Source organism: Macaca nemestrina, chromosome 4 (assembly GCF_043159975.1).
Source record: "Macaca nemestrina isolate mMacNem1 chromosome 4, mMacNem.hap1, whole genome shotgun sequence".
Classification (NCBI taxonomy): Eukaryota; Metazoa; Chordata; class Mammalia; order Primates; family Cercopithecidae; genus Macaca; species Macaca nemestrina.
Window position 1 is genome coordinate 6,985,725 of NC_092128.1, and position 18,996 is coordinate 7,004,720.

At 39.7% G+C, this 18,996-nt stretch overlaps 1 protein-coding gene and 1 pseudogene across 17 annotated transcripts in view; one reads left to right on the forward strand and one right to left on the reverse strand.

The window, feature by feature from the left end:
- LOC105474928 (lysine methyltransferase 2C) overlaps positions 1 to 18,996 on the forward strand; it is a 310,251-nt gene that overhangs the window by 53,452 nt on the left and 237,803 nt on the right. The gene's annotated exons all lie outside the window — the stretch shown is intronic.
- LOC105474992 (septin-7-like) lies at positions 10,848 to 14,408 on the reverse strand (annotated as a pseudogene).

Below are 18,996 nucleotides of genomic sequence, written 5' to 3' on the forward strand. Positions count from 1 at the left end.
TATGTGGAATCTTGTTTGTATTTTTTTCACTTAGGAAAGAAAGGTAGCCATTAAAAGAGTTACATGTCAATAACCATGATGCCATAGGATTTTAGTAGCTGCAGAATATACATTACTTAAATAAATGATTCATGGAATAGTCTTTTTTTATTGGACAAGGAATTTTCCCCTCTCCCTCAATCTTTGAGAGTTAGAAACAACGCAGAGATTAGTGTCTTTATAGTTAAACCTTTGTACATTTTATTATTTACTCATGATGAATTTCCAAGTTGAATTCCTAGGCCAAAGGATATACAGATTTCAATGTTGGCAGATATCACTATAGGATAATTATACCAATTTATACTTTTACCAGTAATATATGAGTGTATGTATTTACCTATTCCTTGCCAGTTCTGGAAATTGTGAATTTAACAGAATCTTCCAAAAAGCATTGAAAATTGGCCTGGGAATGTAAATATCCCTTTCTTCCCCATTCAGCTTACTAATGAATCTATCATAATCTTAGCCGTCTGAATCTAAAAGAGAACCAGTAAAGTTGAGATGACAAGTTTATTGCAAAATAAATGACCTGAAAGCCACCGGCATTGGGTAGGGTAGGGGAAGGGCACGTAGTGGTGACTGAGATGACTCTGTGTTTGAGTTTTTGAAAAGATGGTAGATTTGAAGGATAAGGAGTTCAGAGAAGTGGAAAGGCAAATAGGGGCTGTTATAAATAAGGACAGTGGCATGTGCCAAGGGGGTTATCTCTCATATTTAAAGAACGTGGCTAGATCCGGTTTCCCTATAAGTTGATCCCTTATTGTTATTCTGAGTTGAAAGCATATCTTTTGTCTCATTGAAGCCTGAATGGCTTTTGATGTCTCTGATCTGGAAAGGTTGTTTGTGTATCTCAGAATAAGTCATTTTGCTAAAAAAGGCTACTCCTGAGGGGGAGCAGTGGAAAAAAGAGCTGGAAAAGTGGATTGTAGCTAGTTGTTGAAAAAAGGCCTTGAATGTCAAGCTTCAGGAATTAGGTTCTTATTTGGTATGTTATAGGCACCCATATGGACTTTTGAGCACGTGAAAAAATACAGTATTAATGAGTAGGGATAGCCTGGAAGGGAAGGAGATACAGACATTCAGCTCCAGAGAAACCAGTTAGTAAAATGTTTCAGATGATGGCGTTGGTAATAGAAAAGGATCCACTGAAATATGAGGCATTCACATGGAAAGAACTGGCAGAATGCGGTAATTAACTGCTATAAGGACCCCAAAATAAAACGAATAATCAAACATCACTGAAAGCTTTTAGCACAGTTTTTGAGAACAATCAGCGTCAGAAGGAGAAAACAGGTTTTTCCTAAAAGTTATATTATAAAATAAATGTAGCTTATACATTTTTGAAAGTGAAATCTCAGGATTCATGGTATCTTTACTTCTACTTGCCAAATTATTAAAATGGTGTTATATTTCTTAAGATACTTTAAAGCCTGTATTGTAGAACAGAAATAGGAGAAAATGGAACTAATGTTTATTAACTGTTACTATAGAAGAGGGAATAGAAGTGTGTTGCTCTTGAATAGGGTTTCTCAGCTTTGGCACTATTGATATTTTGGTCTAGCTAATTCCGTGTCACGGGCAGTATGTCCTGTGTGTTGCAGGATGTTAAGCAGGATTCCTGGCCTCCACCCACTAGATACAGCACCCCCCCCCCCGCCCCGTGACAACCAAAAATGTCTTTAGACATTGCCAGATGTCCCTTGGGCAGCAAAAATTGCTCCCTCTCCCCAGTTAAGAACCATTGTTCTAGAGTACAGAATCAGTACCACTAAATAAATGTTATTGGCATGTTTAGAATAGTGCCTAGCACATAGCTGGCTCTCAAATATTTGTTAAATAAATGAGTAGTCAGATTTTCATTGTGAATTAAAAACAGAACAAAACTTGATGACTGATCATTCAAGTTGCTTTACAAAAGAAATGGGATGTCCATTGAACACCTTTGCTAGATCTAATTTCCCAATCTGGATTATTAAAATGAGGAGGCTATTTTTTCCCAGTATATAAATGATTCTAATACTTTTCGCTGTAAAACTTTTGGAGTCTCTCTGCTAAATTGTGTTCCAGTTTGTTAGCTTGGGATTCAAGTCATAAATATACTGGGTCTGTCTTACCTTTTAGTGCTTTTATTTGTTCCCTTTTGAACATAGCTGAATTTTACCCTTATGTCTACCTGCCCGCCATTCTTGCTACCCCGCCTTCCTTTTTCCACTCTCATCTCTTTCCCATTTTCCAGTCTATAAATCCTACCTATCCTTTTATTTTTTATTTTTATTTCTTAAATTACAAGATCTCATTCTGTTACTTAGGCAGGAGTGCAGTGGCACAATCATAGCTGACTGCAGCTTCAAATTTCTGGGCCCAAATGACCCTCCCATCTCAGCCTCCCAAGTAGCTGGGAATACAGGTGCACAATACTGTGCCTGGCTAGTGGTTTTTTTTTTTTTTTTTTTTTTTTTTTTTTGTGAGACAGAGTTTCGCTCTTGTTGCCTAGGCTGGAGTGCAATGGTGCAATCTCGGCTCCCTGCAACCTCTGCCTCCCGGGTTCAAGCGATTCTCCTGTCTCAGCGTCTCGAGTAGTAGTCACATGCCACCATGCCCGGCTAATTTTTGTATTTTTAGTAGAGATGGGATTTTGCCATGTTGGCCAGGGTGATCTTGAACTCCTGGCTTCAAGTGATCCGCCTACCTTGGCCTCCCAGAGTGCTGGGATTACAGGCGTGAGCCACCGTGCCTGGCCGAAATGTATTTCTTAAACAATAAGACTTAAAAATTGAAATTACACATTGATACATGGGCTGCAGGATAGATGTTGTGTTGTACTGGCAGGCATGAAAGTAACATTCTTCTTTCTGAACATATCCATCAAAGCCCTCAAGTGACCTGGTCCATTGTTAGTGAGTGTTAATGTTTTGAAAGGAATCTTTTTTTCCTTAGGAGTAGGTCTTGACAGTGAACTGAAAATATTCAGTAAGCCATCCTGTAAACAGATGTGCTGTTATCCAGGAGACTGTTGTTCTATATGTAGACAGCAAGCAGATTAGATTTAGCATAATTCTTAAGAACTCTAGGAATTTTTGAGTGGCAAATGAGCATTAGCTTCAACTTCAAGTTACCAGCTGCATTAGCCCCTAACAAGAGAGTCAATTTTTAAAATTTATTTATTTTTAAAAGAGAGTCTTGCTTTGTTGCCCAGACTGGCCTTGAACTCCTGGGCTCAGCCGATTCTCCTACCTTGGCCTCCCAAAGTGCTGGGATTACAGGTTTGTCCCCAGCCTGACCTTTGAAGCAAGGCATTGATTTTCCCTCTCTATCTGTGAAAGTCTCAGATGGCATCTTCTCTTTTGTCTACATGAAACATCTTGTTTAGTATAGCCACCTCCAGCAATGATCTTAGATAGACGTTCTGGATAACTTGCTACAGCTTCCATGTCAGCACTTGCTGCTTCACTTTCCAGTGTTATGTTATGGCAAGAACATTTTTCCTCACAAACCAACCTCTACTTGCTTCCAGTTTTTCTTTTGCAGTTTTCTCACCTCTCTTAGCCTTCATAGAATTGAAGAAAGTTAGAGTCTTTGTCTGGATTAGGCTTTTTGCTTAAGAGAATGTTGTCGCTGGTTTGACCTTCCATATGGACCACTATATGGGCGTGGTTCATGGTATTCCAAACAATTATAATAGTAACATCAAAGATAGCATGGTAGCTCACTCCTGGAATCCCAGCACTTTGGGAGGCCAAAGCAGGAGGATCACTTGAGTTTGAGATTAGCCTGAGCAACATGGTGACACCCCATCTCTATAAAAAATGAATCAGCCGGGTGTGGTGGTACATACCTGTTGTCCCAGCTACTCATGAGGCTGAGCACTTGAGTCAGGAAAGGTGGAGGCTGCAATGAGCTGTGATTGTGCCACTGCACTCCAGCCTGGTTAGCTGGAGAACCGCTTGAACCTGGGAGGTGGAGGTTGTAGTAAGCCAAGATTGTGCCACTGCGTTCCAGCCTGGGCAGCAGAGTGAGACTTCGTCCACAAACAAACAAACAAACAAACTTATTATCTGTGACGTGAAATAAAATGCGGTCTGACTGTAAGCAAAATGGATATTCCTCTTAATGTTTGACATTTTTAATCGGCGACTTCTGAAAAATCGATTTTGCATGGATCTTTTCCTTGTGTTTTTCTCTTCATTTTTTTCTTTTTTCTTTTTTTTTTGAGACAGAGTCTCCCTCTGCCACTCAGGCTAGAGTGCGATGGTGCGATCTCGGCTCACTGTAAGCTCTGCCTCCCGGGTTCAAGCCACCCCAAGTAGCTGGGATTACAGGAGTATGCCACCATGACTGGCTAATTTTTGTATTTTTAGTAGAGACAGAGTTTCACCATATTGGCCAGTCTGGTCTGCAACTGCTGACCTTAAGTGATCCACTCACCTCGGCTTCCCAAAGTGCTGGGATTACGGGCATGAGCCAGCGCGCCCGTCCTGGTTGTTCAGTTTACACTCCTACTAGTGTCGATTTTCCCATAACCTGACTAGCAGGTGTGTTATCACTCTTTGCTAATTTGGTATCTGAAACGATACTCCTTGCTTTCACTTCCATTTTTAAAATTGTTAGTGAGGTTGAATAACACATGTGTTTAGAGACTATTTCACTCTTTCAGTTGTTGGACTGTATTTGTTATTTTTCTATTGAGATTGTGTTTTTCTCAGTCATTTTTAAAATTACTATTTTTAACATTTCTTTTCAATTTTTATTTTATTATTTATTGTTATTATTATTACTATTTTTTCAGACAGAGTCTTGCTCTCTTGCCCAGGCTGGAGTGCAATGGCGCAATCTCGGATCACCTCAATCTCCATCTCCCAGGTTCAAGCAATTCTTGTGCCTCAGCCTCCTGAGTAGCTGGTACTACAGGCATGTGCCACCATGCCTGGCTCTTTTTTATATTTTTAGTAGCGACCTCGGGGTTTCACCATGTTGGTCAGGCTTTTCTCGAACTCCTGGCCTCAAGTGATCTGCCTGCTTTGGCCTCCCCGAGTCCTGGGATTATAGGCTTGAGCTACCACACCTGGCCAGTAGTTTTCATTTTCATATCATTGTTCGATTTCCCAGATTACTTGGTAAAGTTGAGCACTTTATCATATTCCGTAGGTTGATTAATTTTGTCTGAATTTCTTTTTCAAAAATGAATTAGTTGTTCATATCCTTTGTCCCTTTTTAAAAAAACTGGGTTTGTGTCTTGAGATACTTCATGTTCATAAGTAGAGTTTTATATTATATTACTTATTAAAGTTATTCCTAGTAACTTTATTGTTGTTGATATCTCTTTCCAATACAGTAGAATAGATTATTTCTACTGTTTCTTCAATATACTGCATAGGAAAGTTATTGATGTTTATATGTTACTGTGTTGATCTGACAATCTTAAAGAACTCTTTTTTTTTTTTTTTTTTTTGAGACGGAGTCTCATGCTGTTGCCCAGGCTGGAGTGCAGTGGCGCGATCTCGGCTCACTGCAAGCTCCGCCTCCCGGGTTCTCGCCATTCTCCTGCCTCAGCCTCCTGAGTAGCTGGGACTACAGGCGCCCGCCACCGCGCCCGGCTAATTTTTTGTATTTTTAGTAGAGACGGGGTTTCACTGTGGTCTCGATCTCCTGACCTTGTGATCCGCCCGCCTCGGCCTCCCAAAGTGCTGGGATTACAGGCTTGAGCCACCGCGCCCGGCCAAGAACTCTTAACATTTCAGTTGATAAACTTGTATTTTCTAAGTAGACATTGGTGATACTTTCTGCTAATTATGACACTTTAGCTTTTTCCTTTATGGTATTAAAGTGTCTTATTTCTTATCTCTTAGCATAATGACACAACATCAGTATTAAGTGACTTTGTTTTAAAGTTTGACTCCCTGTGAAATTTTATTATTTTGTTCAGTGGGAGACTGAACTGCAACTTGCTTTTTTTTTTGAGATGAAGTTTTGCTCTTGTTGCCCAGGCTGGAGCACAATGGCAAGATCTCTGCTCACTGCAACCTCCACCTCCCGGGTTCAAGCAATTCTCCTGCCTCAGCCTCCTGAGTAGCTGGGATTACAGGTGCGCACCACCATGCCCGGCTAATTTTTTGTATTTTTAGTAGAGACAGGGTTTCACCATGGCCAGGCTGGTCTTGTGCTTCTGATCTCAGGTGATCCGCTCGCCTTGGCCTTCCAGAGTGCTAGGATTACAGACATGAGCCACCGTGCCTGGCTTATAACTTGCTTTTCAGAATTGTTAGGCTGTTATCTCAATATTTGTTACTGAATCCATATTTTTGTCCTGAGTTGTAGAACCATCTACTCATTCGACAAAACATACATTGAGTGCTTATGTTTTACCTGGTGCTGTTAGGTGTTGGGGGTGCAGCAGTGAATAGAACAAATTTCTAGTCTTCATGGAGTATACAGTTAAAGAGACAGTAATAAAATAACATATATATTTTTGATCCATAGTCATTTGGATTTACAGATGTGGAACCCGTGGACACAGAAGTGTTACTGCATTTATATCTGATTTTTTTCTGCATTTGTTGAGATGATCATTTTTCCTTGATTTGTAAATATGACAACCATATTAACAGATTTTCCCTTTAGATTTCTTTGAGAATTTTCTAGCTCTCTTTCTGTGTCATTGATTTCTAGTTTTATACCATTGTTGTTAGAAAGATACTTGAAATGATTTCATTCTTCCTGAATTTGTTAAACTTGTTTTGCGGCCTAACATATGATCTGTCCTGGGGAATATTCTGTGTCTGCTTAAGAAGAATGTGTATTCAGCTGCTGTTGGCTAGAATGTTCTGTTTGTGTCTGTTAGGTCCATTTAGTCTGTAATGTTCAAGTCTGTGTTTCCTTATTAATTTTTGTCTGGATTATTTATCCGTTGTTGAAAGTGGAGTATTTAAATTCTTCACTATTACTGTATTGCTATTTCCCTCTTTAGTTCTGTTGATAGTGCTTTATATATTTAGGTGCTCCAAATTGGGGCATGTGTATATATCTGTAAATGTTACATTCTCTTGATGGATTGACCTCTGATCTCTCGTAACACTTTTTGACTCAAAGTCTATTTTATCTTATATAAGGATCCTCTGCTCTCTTTGGTTAATATTTGTGTGGAATATCTTTTTCCATCTCTTCACTTTCAGCCTCAGTCCTTTAAAGCTAAAGAGAGTCTCTTGTAGGAAGCATATAGTTGGATCTTGTTTTTAAAAAATCCACTTGGCCGGGCGCAGTGGCTCACACTTGTATTGTAATCCCAGCACTTTGGGAGGCCGAGGCGGGTAGATCACCTGAGGTCAGGAGTTTGAGACCAGCCTGACCAACATGGTGAAACCCCGTCTCTACTAAAAATACAAAATTAGCAGGGGGTGGTGGTGGGTACCTGTAATCCCAGCTACTCAGGAGGCTGAGGCAGGAGAATCGCTTGAACCCAGGAAGCAGAGGTTGCGGTGAGCCGAGATCGCGCCATCGCACTCCAGTCTGGGTGACAGTGAGACTCCATCTCAAAAAAAAAAAAAATTCCATTCAATCTGAGTCTTACTGGAGAACTTAATTCTTTTCATTTAAAATAATTACTGATAGGTAAGGAGTTACTACTGCCATTTTGTCAGTTTTTCTGACTCTTGTAGTTTCTTCGTTCCAGTCGTCCTCTCTTGCTGTCTTCCTTTGTGATTTGATGATTTTTTGGTAGTGATAGGCTTTTGATTTTCTATGTTTTATGTATCTTGTAGGCAGCATATTGTTGGATCTTGTTTTTAAAAATCCACTCGGCTGGGCACAGTGGCTCACACCTGTAATACCAGCACTTAGGGAGGCCGAGGTGGGTGGATCACCTGAGGTCAGGAGTTTGAGACCAGTATGGCCAATATGGTGAAACTCCATCTCTACTAAAACTACAAAAATTAGCCAGGCGTGGTGGCATGTGCCTATAATCCCAGCTACTCAGGTGGCTGAGGCAGGAGAATTGCTTGAACCTGGGAGGCCGAGGTTGCAGTGAGCTGAGATCATGCCACTGCACTCCAGCCTGGGCGACAGAGCGAGACTCCATCTCAAAAAAAAAAAAAAGAAAAAAAAAAAAAGAAATGAAAAAATAAAATAAAAATTCACTCAGCCAATCTGTGTCTTCTGGAGTCTTTATTTCCATTTAAAAAATAATTATTGATAGTTAAGTAATTACTACTGCCATTTTGTCAGTTTTTCTGACTCTTGTAGTTTCTTTGTTTCAGTCTTCCTCTCTTGCTGTCTTCCTTTGTGATTTGATGATTTTTTTGATAGTGATATGCTTTGGTTCTTTCCTGTTTTATGTATCTACTACAGGCTTTTTCTTTGTGGTTACCATGGAGCATACATAAAACATCTTACAGTGTTAATAGTCTATTTTAAGCTGACAACCTCAACAGTGTACCACAACTTTACATTTAATGTCTCGTTTCACATTTTATATTATTGATTTCATAATGTATATCTTTTATATATCACATATCCATTACCAAATTATTGTGTGTATAGTTAATATTTAATACTTTTGTCTCTTTACTTTTATACTAGACTTAAATGTGATTTAGGGACCAGCGTTACAGTATTGGAGTATTCTGAATTTGAATATATTGTTATCTTTATAATGAGTTCTATTCTTTAATATGTTTTTATGTTCTTAGAGTTCTTTTGTGTCCATTTGAAGAACTTCCTTTAGCATTTCTTTGTAAGGCAGGTCTGATGGTGGTGACCTCCCACATTTTTTTCCGTAAAGGGGTCCCATAGTAAATATTTTAGGCTTTGCTGGCAATATGCTGTCTGTTGTAACTGCTCATCTCTGCTATTGTAGCATGAGAGCAGATGTAGACAGTATGTAAACAAATATACATGGCTTTGTTCCAATAAAAGTATTACAAAGACCAAGTACAGAACTGGATTTGGCCTCTGGACTGCAGTTTGCTGACCAGTGATTTAGACTTCTGACATGGTAGATTACATTGATTGATTTTTTGAATATTGAACAAGTGTAGCATTCCTGGGATAAACCCCACATGGTGTGGTCTGTTACTCTTTTTATGTTCGTAAGTTTGATTTGCTAATATATTCTTGATGATTTTTATGTTTATGTTCACTTTGGAAATTGGTCTTTAGTTTTGCTTCTTTGTACTGTCTTCACCTGATTTTGATTTTAGGATAATCCTGACCTAATTAAATGAGTGGAGAAATGTTGTTCCCTCCTCTGTTTCCTGGAAGGGATTCTGTAGAGTTGGTGTTACCTCATCTTAAAATGTTGGTTATAAATTAGTCAGTGAAATCATCTGGGCCTGGAGATTGTTATTTCAGAAGATTTCGTACTATAAATTCAATTTCTTTAATAGTTACAGAACTGTTCAGTTACATATTTCATCTTGGGTGAGTTTTGGTAGTTTGTCGTTTCCTATGAATTGGTTCATTTCATTTAAAGATATCAAACTTAAATATGTGGAGTTGTTCATACTACTCTTTTATTGTCTTTTTTTTTTTTTTTTTTGGACACGGAGTCTTGCTCTGTTGCCCAGGCTGTAGTGCAGGGGTGCGATCTCGGCTCACTGCAAGCTCTGCCTCCGGGGTTCATGCCATTCTCCTGCCTCAGCCTCCCGAGTAGCTGGGACTACAGGCGCCGCCACCACACCCGGCTAATTTTTTTGTATTTTTAGTAGAGACGGGGTTTCACTGTGTTAGCCAGGATGGTGTCAATCTCCTGACCTCATGATCTGCCTGCTGGGATTACAGGTGTGAGCCACCATGCCCCGCCTTATTGTCATTTTAATGTCTGTGGGGTCTATAGTGAAATTCCCTCTTTTATTCCTGTTTTAGTTCATTTTCTATTGCTATAACAAAATACCCGAGAGTTGGTAATTTATAAAGGAAAAAGATTTATTTGGTTTATGTTTCTGGAGGCTGAGAAATCTAAGATGGGTTGCCACATGTGGTGAGGGCTTTGTGCTATGTCATAATGTGGCAGAGAAGTGCAAGGGGAAGCACATGTTTGCAAAGAGAGGCCAAACATGAGAGGAATCCTCACTTTATAACAACCCACTCGTGTGGGTTCACTCCTCCAAGAGTGAGAACTGCTTTGAGAACAACATTAATCCCTCTTAACAACCTAATCACCTCTTAAAGGTACCATCTCTCAACACTGCTACACTGGGGACCAAGCTTCAACATGAGATTTGGTGAGGGCAAATGATATTCAAACCATAGTAGTCATTTTTTATGTGTTAGTTTTGCTAGAAGCTTGTCAATTTTATTGATCTTTACAAACAATCAGATTTTGATTTGACTTTTTAAAAAGTTGGGGTAGAATATACACAAAATATAATTTGCCATCTTTTAACTGGTTTTTTTTTTTTTTTGAGATAGGGCCACACTGTGTTGCCCAGGCTGGAGTGCAGTGTCGTGATCTTGGTTCACTGTAGTCTCTGCTTCCCGGGTTCAAGTGATTCTCCTGCCTCAGCCTCCTGAGTAACTGGGATTACAGGCACGTGCCACCATGCCTGGCCAACTTTTGTAGTTTTAGTAGAGACAGGATTTTGCCATGTTGGCCAGGCTGGTCTCGAACTCCTGACCTCAAGTGATCTGCCTGCCTTGGCCTCCCAAAGTGTTGGGATTACAGGTGTGAGCCACTGTCCTGGCCCTTAATTATTATTTTTTAACCTTCCAGAGTCCTTTTATTTTGGAATATCCTGTAAACAGTCAAACCACCAGAACATTATTGTACAACAGTAAAATGTTCTCCTACATTAAACTGAAGATAACCATTTAATAAAAAAAAGAAAAAGAAAATGTAGGAAAGGTACTTAGAGCTGTTACTTTCTAAGTACACAACACCCTAGACAATTCAAGGCATCTTAATCTCCATCAAGAACAACAACAAAAAAATTTTTGTCATGCTGTTAAATCCATCATTATGGATAAAACTGGTGCATATTGGTCAAACGGATCCAACAAACACTGACGTCCAAGCTGGCATATTGGCAACTAATACGTAACTGGTGGTCAATAGTTTAAAAGATCTTCCCTTTCTTATTGTTCTTTTCCAAGGTTCTCAGAGAGTTCTGTTGTTCTGAAATACGTTGTTGAGCTTCCCAGTTTGCTTTCTCATCCTCAAACTGACGACGTTTTTCCTCTAATTCTTTGTGTTGTGCTTCCAAATTCTTTTTCATTTGCTCATGGCGCCGCTGGAGCTCAGCTTCAGAGTCCTTTAGTTTTTGAACTTTTTATTTGACCTTCATCTCAAACACCTGCTCCATCTCCATCTCTATCTTCTTCATTTTAGCTCCATCTCTATCTTCTTCATTTTAGACCTTCTTTCTTCCATTTGTGCCAGAGGGCTCTTAGTCAGCTGCCCTTTATTCTTGTTGTTATTAACTCCATTATAAGTCACAGCTGCCAGTTTTCTGCTTCTGTACCTCTCGTAGTGGACATTATTAGTAACATCTTTCAAGTTCTGCGTGTGTGTTCTTATCAACATATTTCTTAGAATTGTAAAATCACAATGTTCACCATTTTCAACTTCAGCAGCACCCCAAGGATGCTACCTTCCTCTGACCCTTTTGCCATTAACTTCAATGATAGTGTTACTACCTACCACAGCAAGAGGCAAACGGTCCTTTACCTTTTTAACAAGTTTATTTTCTTCATCATCATCTGTTTCTGGAAATTCATATATTTTAATTTTATGTTCTTGGATTTCTTTCATTATCTGTTTTTTAAACTGTTGGCATTCTTCTGGTGTGAGTGTGTCTGCTTTGGCAATAAGTGGGATGATAATCACTTTTTCATGCATACGCTTCATAAGCTCAATATCCAATGGTTTAAGTCCATGTCCTGAAGGAGCAATTAAGTATTAACAACACTGCACCTTGCTATCAGGCATCTGACGTATGTTCCTTCACGATTCTGCATTTACTATCAATGTAATCGATAACAAGCTGCCAGCAATTACTATTATCCAGTGCATCTCCAAATCCTGGGGTATCAACTATTGTGAGCAGCAGCACCTGAACGCCACGTTCTTTGATTAAAGCTTTGGATTGTCCACCTGTACATTCTTTTTAATTATATGAGAAGGACCTGGATACTCTGGAGAATACAAATCTGTGAGGAGTAAAGAGTTGATTAATGTCAACTTTCCTAATCCAGGTTCGCCTCTCTGGGTAAGGTGGCTCACATCTGTAATCCCAGCACTTCGGGAGGCCGAGACAGGTAGATGGTTTGAGCTCAGGAGTGCCAGACCAGCCTGCGAAATAAGGCGAGACCCTGTCTCACTTTGTATGTTGTGCCAGCTGGGGGTGCCCCAGGTAGGTGCTCCCTGGAGTGTCTGCTTCAGGGCTGCTGCGAAGGTGCAGGGCAGGGCTCCTCCAGCTGGGAAACATGGAATAGTTGGCAGCTGCTTTGTACATAGAATCCTTCTTCTCTGATGACCGTGCTGTGAACATCAAAACACACTGCATCTGCTGAGTAGAAAAGCTTCCTCAGCTCTGAGTGGGAGACCATCCTTGGAAGAATTTTCCTCGTTTCTCCAATGCTAGATTTCTAGGAGACCACACTGTTCTCTTCCTGTTCCTTCCCTAGATAAAAATGCAGCACAAAGTTCTGACTACAGATTTCTTCAAGAAAGACCTGTGGATTCCCCTAGAGTGAGAGCCCAGGCTCAGGTGAGGCGAGTGCGCGACCGTGGCTGCAGCTGGCGCTGGCCTTTGAGGAGCTTCTGCGCGACCTTGAGATCTTACCTGCCAGGCGCCGGCCGGTTGGCACGCACCGCGTCTGGCCCTTGGTGCGCCCGGCCCCGCAGGCCGGGAAGTCGTAAAGCTCCTCCTGGTAGCTTATGGGCGGTGGTGGAGGGCCGCAGCTCAGAGGCTGGTTACATCCCGCCTGGCCGTCTGTGGCCACCCAACCCCTTAACTATTTTTAAGTGTACATTTTAGTGATGTTAGATACATTTATAATGTATGTGACCATCACCACTATCCATTTTCATAGCTTTTTTTAAATCTTGTAAAACTTATACTTTATGGCCATTAAACAGTAACTCCCAGTTTCTCCCCTCTGTCAGCCTCTGGCAACCACCATTCTGCTTTCTGTCTCAGATTTTAACTACTCTTAGTACCTTATGTAAGTGGAATCCACTATTTTTTTTGTGTGTGTGTGACTGGTTTAAGTCATTTAGGAGTTTGTCAAGGTTCATTTATGTTGTTGTATCGCATATGTCAGAAATTCCTTTCTTTTTAAGGCTGCATAGTATTCCACCATAGACATACCACCATTGTGGTATGTCGGTATCATATTTTACTTAACTGTTAATTATGTTTTATTTGTTGTGAATAATGCTGCTATGAACATTGTTTGTTTGTTTTTTTGAGGCAGTCTCGTTCTGCTGCCCAGGCTGGAATGCAGTGGTGTGATCTCTGCTCACTGCAACTTCCACCTCCCTGATTTGAGCAATTCTCCTGCCTCAGCCTACCGAATAGCTGGGATTACAGGCGCCTGCTACCATTCCTGGCTGATTTTTGTATTTTCAGTAGAGACAGGGTTTCACCATCTTGGCCAGGCTGGTCTCGAACTCTTGACCTCAGGTGATCTGCCTGCCTCGGCTTCCCAGAGTGCTGGGATTACAGGCATGAGCCACTGCACCCAGCCTCCTATTGTTTTTGAAGGATCCTTTTTATTGCTGCATGTTTTGTTCAGTGTTTATAGGGGTTTTTCCTTTAATTTTCCCGTTAGTGCTTTAAGTATGTTTTTTACTGCCTTCTAGCTTACATAGTTTCAGGCGAGAAACCTGCAGTCATTCTTACTTTAGTCCCTCTTTAAGCAATGTGTATTTTCTTTGGAAGTGGCTGCTTTTAATATTTTCTGTTTATTAATCTTTTTCAGCAATTTGACTATAAAGTACCTTACTGGTACGTGTGCGCGCGCGCGCGTGCGTGCCTGCGTGTGTGTGTGTGTGTGTGTCTGTCTCGGATTTTGTTGTGCTTGGATCTGTGGGTTTATAATCATACAGCTTTTAAAATTTACAGCTAATTATTTCACTAAACAGTTTTTTTGTCCCCATCCCTTTAACCCCAACCTCACACATATTAGGTAGGATACTGTTATTCCACAGGGCACTGTAGCTGTGTTGTCATTTTTCATACTGTTCTTAATTTTGAATAGATTTTTTTTGTGTGTTATGTCTTTAGGGATAGTGATCTTCTTTTGTCATTTCTAATCACATGTTAACTTTTCAATGTGAAATTTCCATTTGATGTTATCTTTTTGATATTACCTTTGAGTTCCATGTTAGTTTTAATATCTTCTCTCTCCTCATATTCATGTTTTCTGTACATTCTTGTGCATATGAGGCATGCTTATAATAGCTGGATTATTGGATTATGCCCAGTAGTTGTGAATCATTATTGTTCAGTTGAGACTTATTTATTTTTTCATACAGAGTCACTCTCAGGATAAGTTGAGACTTATTTGTCAGCTCTTTTAGGGATGGTCTAGAATAGCATTTGTTCTGTGGCTTAGCCCTGCTCCTAAAGGTGTGTCTCACTCTGGTCTCTGCTGAATGTGTTACATAGTCATTGAGGTCTCACCACTCTGGCTAGAGACAACACAGTTGGCTAGTGACAATACAGTTGATTCGCAGCTTTCTGTGAGCTCTGGAAATTGTTCTTCTGTAATTGTTTTCTCCCTGGAAGTTGTTCTTGTTCAGTCTTCTGGGATTTCACATCACATGTGTGCAGACTGGTATTCATTTGAAACTCAAGGCTATCCCTGTGCAGATTTCTGGAGCTCTTTCTCTGAATACCTCTCTTCTCTTGGGTACTCTGCCCCACAAATTCTAGTCTTCTTGAGCCCCCTGAACCTATGATTTTTGTCTTCTCATTTCAGTTCTCATTTTGGGTTCATCTCTCTGTGTGGTAGTTTCTAAATTAACTCCAGGCAGAAAGCCTGTGCCGTGGTAGGGGTCACTGTGTTTCTTTCCCTTTGTTCCCTTTGCCCTACCTGTTGTCCAGTGTCTGATAATGGTTGTTTTTTTAATGTTTGTCTGGTTTCCTAGTTGTTTGGGCTAGAGGGTAATTTTGACTTGTCTTACTCCCGTGTGGCTTTATTAGAAGTCCCCTATATTACTTTAGGTACTCAAGTTGGTTTCAGATTCTGAGATTACTGTGGAACATTAAGTTTTGGTAGAAATTTTTCTCAAATAAAGTTAGTTGTACTCTTTTACTTAACCTTTCTTAGTAATAAAGTGAAGCGAAGAACACTGAAATGAAAGGGTTAAGAGACAGGAAAAAGAGGGGAAGGAAGAAAACCCAGAGAAGGATTAAAATAAAGAATCTTCATGTTGTCATTTGTAATTAGACGTCAAACTTTCATTAAACACTGAAACTGGAAATAACTGACTCAATATGGAAATATAAAACATGTATCTATTTTGCTGTTTACATATGGAAGTTGGCAACTGATAGGGTTTTGAAGAGTATGACCATTATCTTTGCATTCAGAATATAGTGTTTGATTAGTCAGAAAACTCACATGCCATAAGCCAATGAGCAGCAATAAGAAGGACACCAATGAAATAAAAGAAATTTGAAAATGACATGATGTCAATAAGTTGGTTCATTGCCCAGAAGGAAAGGAATTCCGATGAATTGATCAACGTAAAAAGCATGTCTTCCTAGTGCCAAAACCAAGAATAGAAGAAATCAGAAGAAAAATTTTAAAAGCAAAAATTAAAATCAAAATTCTTTTTTAAGGAGTAAGTAGAGCAATGCAGATAACTGATATGTTGATAGAGATTATAAACTAGACAGAACAAGCTTGAAATAAAGCCAGTTGTGCCAAACAAACAAACAAACAAACAATAGCATAGACAGTGATGGTCAAGATAGTGGAGAAAAAAACTCACAATAGAGCAAAACATTGGTCTGAGAGATTAAGTTAAAAAGTCAGCTAAACCATATGATTTTCAGTTTCTTTAAAAATGGATGTTTATGTTTATGAAAAATCACAGGAAAGATGAAAAGTAAACTCTACCTCCATAATAGCATATGAATTATTCTCTGTCGTCGTTGAAGCAGCCATGTTAGGATTCTTTCAAGGATTTCTAGTCTCTCTGTCCCTAATTCTTGTATTGGTCTACAGGTTTCTAAACAAAAAGTGATCCTATTAAAAAAAAAATTCTTAGACCTCAAGCCTTATTACCTCCTACCGCTGACTCTGCTCCAGGCACTGGATGTCCTTCTTGTCCCTCTTAACCCCCTTCACTTGCTCTCATCTCAAGAATTTTGCATTTGCTGTTCCTTCTGCTGCAATGCTGTTCTCCCAGATATCTGTATGGTTTGCTTCATCTTCAGGTCTGTGCTGAAGTGGCTCCTGAAATAAAATTGTATTTTAAAACATTTATTTTATGAATCTGTTATTTAAAATAGTCCCTTTTTCTTTGCTTTCTTTTCTTGGATGTTGTATGTGTAATACTTGTTTACTGTTGTCTGTTCTCACTAGAATGTAGTTTTGTGAAGGGAGGGATTTTGTTTTATTTATTTCTGTATCCACTGTGTTTGAACACAGACATAAAGGAAGATTGATAAGAGTAATCTAGTGATGCTTGCTCAATGTGTTGTCCAAATACTTGTTTAAAATGCTTCAAACTATAATGTTTCATCTATCAGTTTCTGAGAGTGGGATGTTAATGTCTCTCTAATGATTAGTTATCAATTTCTCTTTGTTCTGCAAATGTTTGCTTTATATAATCTGAAGTTCTCATGTTATCCAAGTGAATTAATTTTTATCATTATGACAGTTTAAGCCATTTATGTGTACTGTGAAAATTCATATTTCTATTTACCTTTTTATGTTATTTTCTGTGTACCATTTGTTTTCACTCCTTTTCTGCCTGCTGTTGGATTGATCACATTTTCTCATCCCTTCTTTCTACTTTAATGTTTTCTATCACATTTAAAAACAACTACTTAATAAATTCTTTTTTTTTTTTTTTGAGACGGAGTCTCTCTCTGTCGCCCAGACTGGAGTGCAGTGACGTGATCTTGGTTCACTGCAAGCTCCGCCTTCCGGGTTCACGCCATTTTCCTGCCTCAGCCTCTCCTGGGATTACAATTGCCTGCCCCCATGCCCGGCTAATTTTTTTGTATTTTTTTAGTAGAGATGGGGTTTCACTGTGTTAGCCAGGATGGTGTCGATCCTCTGACCTCGTGATCCGCCTGCTTCGGCTTCCCAAAGTGCTGGGATTACAGGCGTGAGCCACTGTGCCCAGCCTAAAAACAACTACTTAATAAATTCTAAAGATATTCTTTCTTTTTGTCCGTGAACAATAAGATTCACCTTAGAGTGTTCTCTCCTTAATCACCCTGTTTCATCTTTCTGGTTTTGTAGTCTTTTTATTTAGTTCTGCCTTCTTTCCCCTCTTCCCCTGTGAAGTTTGAAGTGATGCTATTTTGACTGTTTGACTTGTTATGTAACATTAACAAATTTCTAATATTGACATCCTGGCATTCTGATTATATTCAATAGGATTGTTCTCAGTTTTTTATTTTCACTAGTTTTTACAATGTTTGTTGGAATTCTGAGTCAGATATGTCCTTTTTTTTTCATTTTTGGGAAGACCGACCTTTTGATAGTTTTTAGTAATTTAATTATAAAACGATTTAGACTTTGATTACTTCAATTTTTTATTTTTTGAGATAGAGTTTCACCTTTATTGTCCAGGCTGGAGTACAATGGTGCAATCTCAGCTTACTGCAACCTCCGCCTCCCAGGTTCAAGCAATTCTCCTGCCTCAGCCTCTCAAGTAGCTGGGATTACAGGCATGTGCCACCATGCCCAGCTATTTTTTTTTTTTTTTGTATTTTTTTAGTAGTGACGGGGTTTCTCCATGTTGGTCAGGCTGGTCTTGAACTTCTGACCTCAGGTGATCTGCCTGCCTCGGCCTCCCAAAGTGCTGAGATTACAGGCATGAGCTGCCACTCCCAGCTAGTCACTTTAATTTTTAATATATTTTTATGTTATAGCTCCTTCATCGTTTAGGTTGGTTAACTTTTTTTTTTTATTTGAGATGGAGTTTCACTCTTGTTGCCTAGGCTGGAGTGCAATGGTGTGATCTTGGCTCACTGCAACTTCTGCCCACCGGGTTCAAGCGATTCTCCTGCCTCAGCCTCCCGAGTAGCTGGGGTTACAGATGTGCGCCAACACGTGCAGCTAATTTTTGTATTTTTAGTAGAGACGGGATTTTGCCATGTTGGCCAGGCTGGTCTTGAACTCCTGACCTCAGGTGATCCACCCACCTTGGCCTCCCAAAGTGCTAGGATTACAGGCCTAAGTCACTGCGCCTGGCCTAGGTTGGTTAACTTTTTTATGAGAACAAGACTTAAATGGATTTCTTGTTGTTTAAAACATAGTTCTTTGTTTTATTCTTTTTTCATATTATTATTGTATTTCATATTGTTTTTCCCTTTTTTTTTTTTTTTTTTTTGTTTGAGACAGAATCTCACTCTGTCGCCCAGGCTGGAGTGCAGTGGCATGATACCAGCTCACTGAAACCTCCATCTGTCAGGTTCAAGCGATTCTCATGTCTCAGCCTCCCAAGTACCTGGGATTACAGGCACACACCACAATGCCCGGCTAATTTTTGTATTTTTAGTAGAGACGGAGTGTCACCATGTTGGCCAGGCTGGTCCTGAGCTCCTGACCTCAGGTGATACATCTTCCTCAGCCTCCCAAAGTGCTGGGATTACAGGTGCGAGCCACCACAGTTGGCTCTTTTTCACTTTTTAAATGTTTTATGTTTTTCGATTAAATACTGAGTTGATTTGTATTTTTTCTTTCTATTGCCTCCCTCCCTCCCTCCCTCTCTTCCTTGTTTTTTTTCTTTAGCTGGGATTACTGGCATGCCACCATGCTTGCCTACGTTTT